The 5,133-nt window shown below is 37.3% G+C and overlaps 1 pseudogene; it reads right to left on the bottom strand.

Moving 5' to 3' along the window:
- Positions 1-3,698: 3,698 nt before the first annotated feature.
- LOC104658468 lies at positions 3,699-4,000 on the bottom strand (annotated as a pseudogene).
- Positions 4,001-5,133: the final 1,133 nt, after the last annotated feature.

Raw genomic sequence — 5,133 nt, 5'->3', positions numbered from 1 at the left:
CTTCTTAAGGGTGGGGGAGATTACAAAGTACATTGATCAGTTAGGGTGGGGCAGAAACAAATCGCAATGGTGGAATGTCATCAGTTAAGGCTATTTTCACTTCTTTTGTGGATCTTCAGTTACTTCAGGTCATCTGGATGTATGTGTGCAGGTCACAGGGGATATGATGGCTTAGCTTGGGCTCAGAGGCCTGATAATTATCATATATAACATATTCCTGCATTTTATCTTATAGATTTTCTGGGACGGAGTAAGCACCCACTGTCCATTTACTTACTTGTATTTATTTTAATGTAAAGGAATTCAGAACATATCACCCCCAAATATGCCATTTTGGCACATGAGTTATTTTGAGCTTAAAAAATTGAGAACCAGCCAACACAGTAAAAGTTCTTTACCTCCCCCTCAACTGCCTAAAATATAAATTTCCCCTTTGTAAAGGAAATGTACATCTATTTTAAATTTTTCATTAGTAAAAATATCAGTACCAGGAAAAAGATCTGTTCTGAGATAACTTTATCACCTGAAAGACTTTTGTTTTCATAACAATGCAATTTTTATTCATCATCTTCTTCCCTTCACCTTCCTGTAACTTGCCTTCATCACGTTCCAGAAGCACCAAACCACAGTTATTTTTTGTAGCTCAGGATGTTATATAAGCCTCAATTAACTGGTCTTTTCTCATATGAACTTCTGTGCATATACACATAATATTGTTTTTCTCTTGTTAATCTATCTTATGTCAATTTAATTCCTAGACCAATGAATCATTTTTTATCTTTTTCAAAAAACAAACAAAAAAATATAACTCGTGAAAATAAATTAAAACCGTTCAAATGAGAATAAGCAAAGACTGTTTGTTCAGAGCTTGCCATAAAGCAAGGGAGTCAGCCACCATCAATTGCTTTTGGCAAAGATTCAAAGTCCAGCAGGGGAGTGAGAAATCTTCAAAGTGAAATTGTAGGTTGTTGGCCTTGGGTAGCTGGAGGCAGGCTAACTAGAAGTGAAAGTACCTATTTGGCTCTCTCTGTTTAATCCCGAATTGGAACCAGAAGCAAAATTAGGGAAGCTGTTATTTACTGATCAAGTCATGACCATTTTGCACAGTTTGTAATTTGGCTTCCTGAACTGTCGCTACAGAGTTTGCGATTAGCATTTTATTTTTACATATGGTCTGGTCATTGTTGGTGTATTTATCCCTCTTTTTCTCACATAGAAAGACAACACACTCAGAATACTAGCATTTATTTGCATGCTCGTCCCACTTATAAAAATGAGTTTCAAAATATATTTATAAATTTAAATATATTTCTACACTAGAATTAAAGCATACTTTTTTCTTTCTTTCTTTCTTTTTTAGACAGTCTCACTGTGTCACCCAGGCTGGAGTGCAGTGGCACCGTCTCGGCTCACTGCGACCTCCACCTCCCAGGTTCAAGCTATTCTCCTACCTCAGCCTCCTGAGTAGCTGGGATTACAGGCATGCACCACCATACCCAGCTACTTTTTTTTTCGTATTTTTAGTAGAGATGAGATTTCACCATGTTGGCCAAGCTGGCCTCAAACTCCTGATCTCAAGCCATCCACCGGCCTCAGCCTCCCAAAGTTCTGGGATTACAGGTATTAGCCACTCTGCCCAGCCTGAGTTAAAGCATACTTTAAAAAAAAAAAAATTGTGTATAGATTTCTATGTAAAATAGATGTTGACTTAAGCTTTATGTTGTTGTTTGTTTTGGGAGAAGTCTCAATAATGCCACATTGAATTGGAGATCTTTTAAGGACAGTTTTGAAAACAAGATGGAAATACTTTAAAGGCTACCATTGACAGAGTAGGAGCATCGCCGTCTTGTACAAGCCCCTCATTCTAAAGTTCACCTTAATCAAAAACCCCCTAAATCCAAAGGACATCAGCTAAGGTCAGCACAAAAATAAACCACAACTAAAATCTCCAACCAGAAACATTCCAAACTCCTCCTTGGCCAGAGTCATGCTAGCCCAGAAGTAACCTCCCTCTGACAGGGAAGGTTTCAGCCTCAAGATAACCCCCTACAGCCAGAAAGATGTCAGTCCCAAGATAACCCTCCCTCCTCTCAGAGACATTCCAACTCTGCCATAAAGCTTCTCGCTCACACAGAAACATTCCAAGCTTGTGATAAGCCCCCTCACCCTAAAACCAATATACACTGCTAGTCTGTAAGAGAAGGTGCTCCTGACCGAAATTGGCAAGAATCCCCTCTCAGGTTTATTTTCACTAAAATAAATGTGTCTTTAACTGTCGAGCTGCATTTCATGTTTCTTCCCTCTTTCTTTAACTCTTACAACCATAACTAGCAGAAACCTGATAGTTTACTATCAGTGTTCCTTACACATTGATGACAATCCCCAAGAGAAGAGCAATCTTACTGTGAAAGTGGTTTTTTTTAAAAAAAAAAAAAACTGGAAATAATTAAATCTGATACATAAAATAATTCATGAACCATACAAGGTCTTCAAAAGCAATTTTGTTACATGAATAAATTATTTTTATCTTTAGAAAGGGGTCACAACAAATTCTAAAGTATGCATAAAAATAATTTCAAATAAAGAAATGATTCTGTGTTCTTACACTTGATTCTGGGTAAAACAAAAGTTTTGAATATAGCATCATGTTACCTTTAAGAAGTTGAAAAATAATCAACTTCTGAATAAGAAATTATAAAAGAAAAGTGTATAGTACAAACAATTTCTTGACTTAAAGAAGGATCTGCTTTAAGTACAAATGTTTAATATAAGTTAAATAAATTGTCTTCTTCAAACCATTTTTTCATTCTTTTCAATAAATATTTATTGAATACGCAACAGAAGAAAAGACTGAGGATGAGAGCTCAAACAAGACCATCATACATAATATATTTTGCCTGAACTACATTTTATTTTTTTCTTTCATCATTGAGATTTTATTGGTTGAGGGCCAGTACAGACATTTCAATTTGTACACAATTCTTAACATAAGTACCGAAAATCTAAAAGGCCATGTATTGTAATTCTTTTTTAAAGTTATTCCAGTGACTTTCTCCCTTAAAATTTGGAGGCAAATTTTCCTTAAAGGCTATCAAGTACCAGTACCTTCATATGTTGATAAGCTGTTAAATGCCTCCCACGAATTCACAACTGAATAGCAGATACCCTATATATTCACATTTTTAATCTTTCACAGCACAGTAACAAAGTTATTAGGACATCAGGACTACCACAACCAAAGATGTTACAGAGTGCACACAGTTCTCACAGGGAGAGCTATGATCAAGGAGTGGATATTTTAAGGAAACAATTCTACTACAAAACATGGGAATAGAAGTAATTTAAAATGTTCAAGACATTAAACGCAGGACATACTCTATATTGCCATTTAATCTGGTTTGTATTATAGAATATAAAAACTAACCTCCCCAGCTATGGTATGTTAAGTTGACACCCAAGACAGTCAAAGCCTCCCATAATTCAATATCCCACAGTATTTTTTCAACCAGCAAATAATTTCACCTCTTAAAAAAAAAGCATTTACACTTAAAAAATGGGATGAGGTGTGATTCCCTCCTTTTTAAAAATGTTTCTAGAGCTACTAAAAACTTGCATTTACAAAATAGTTGATAATAAATATTCCTCTGGATTGTACAAGAAGGGAGACAGGGACCGCTGATAAGACATGGTATATGGTATTAATCAGACTTGACTTCTTAATCTCCTGCTTCATCAGAGGCGGGACTCTCCTCAGTTTTCGTTCCCCATTTTCTGCAGGTAAATCTTCAGTTTCTTGGTTGGCCACTTCAGCCTGTTTTCCCTTTGCTCCCCTTTTCCCTTTTGTTTGCCCTTTTTTGTCTGAAGATTTGTCTTTCACTGCTGCCCTTTCCAGCTTCGCTTCCACTTTTGCAGGAGCAGGTTTAGCTAACAGCCGCTGGAATCTCCTCTTGGGCTCTTTCTTGGCGGCCCCTTCATTGGAGCTGACCTTCCTCTTGGGCATCCTGGTGGCAGGGAGGACAAGTGCCAGGTTCCTTCGGGCTGGAGCTTGCCTAGAGCCTTTGCGAAGCTGAGCTGTAGCTCCTCTCACCGCCCAAGCCGCTGAGACCCACTGCCTTAACTACATTTTGAAAACTTGAACAAACATTTCAAAATCAGGACATTTCATATACAAGTCTGGATTTCAGTCTTCCCTTGAACAACCAGGGCCTGCATTTGTGTAGATCAGCTCAACAAAGGAGGCAGAGAAGGGTATGTGATGTTCACCACAGCTCTGACCACTCCCCAGTGACACTCTGCCTCTCTCAGTTGTCCTTTATCAGAACCCTGCCACCGTTTTTATAAATACTTTTTATACCTTCCTGTCTACAAAGAATTGAAAAACGAAAGACCAGTAAAGTATCACATTTTGCTGAAAAAGTCCCTTTTACATTTCAACTGCCTTCTTTAATTTAAATTAAATATGCAAAGACTTTCTGTAATGAAGACAAAATCCAGCCCACTTCAACTGCTTTTAAAGGTTTAGTATTAGGTAGTGGTTCATACCTATAATCTCAATGCTTTGGGATGCTGAGACTTTAGAGGATCACTTGAGCACAGGACTTCAAGACCAGCCTGGGCAACAAAGCAAGACCCAATAAATAAATAAATAAATAAATAAATAAATAAATAAATAAATAAATAAAGTTAGCAAAGCAAGACCCAATACATACATAAATAATAAATAAATCAATCAAAAATGTTAGCCATACATGGTGGCATACACCTGTGGTCCCAGCCACTTCAGGGACTGAGGTGGGAGGATCGCTTGAGCCTGGGAGGTCAAGGCTGCAGTGAGCTGTGATCTAGCCACTGCACTCCAGCCTGGGTAACAGAGTGAGATCTCATCACCAAAAAAAAAAAAAAAAAAAAAAGAGAGAGAGAGAGAGAAAGGTTGAGTATTTCTTATCCAAAATGCTTGGTACCACGAGTATTTCAGGGTTTCTTGGATTTTGGAATATTTGTATATATGTAATGAGATATCTTGGGAACAGGACCCGAGTATAAGCACAAAATTCTTTAGTTTAACATACACCTTATAAACACAGCCAGAAGGTAATTGTATACGCTATATTTTGGTAATTTTGTGCATGAAAC

The sequence above is a fragment of the Rhinopithecus roxellana genome, chromosome 2 (assembly GCF_007565055.1).
Source record: "Rhinopithecus roxellana isolate Shanxi Qingling chromosome 2, ASM756505v1, whole genome shotgun sequence".
Classification (NCBI taxonomy): domain Eukaryota; kingdom Metazoa; phylum Chordata; class Mammalia; order Primates; family Cercopithecidae; genus Rhinopithecus; species Rhinopithecus roxellana.
The sequence above is the reverse complement of the archived record's forward strand: the minus strand, read 5'-3'. Positions and strand labels throughout refer to the sequence as shown.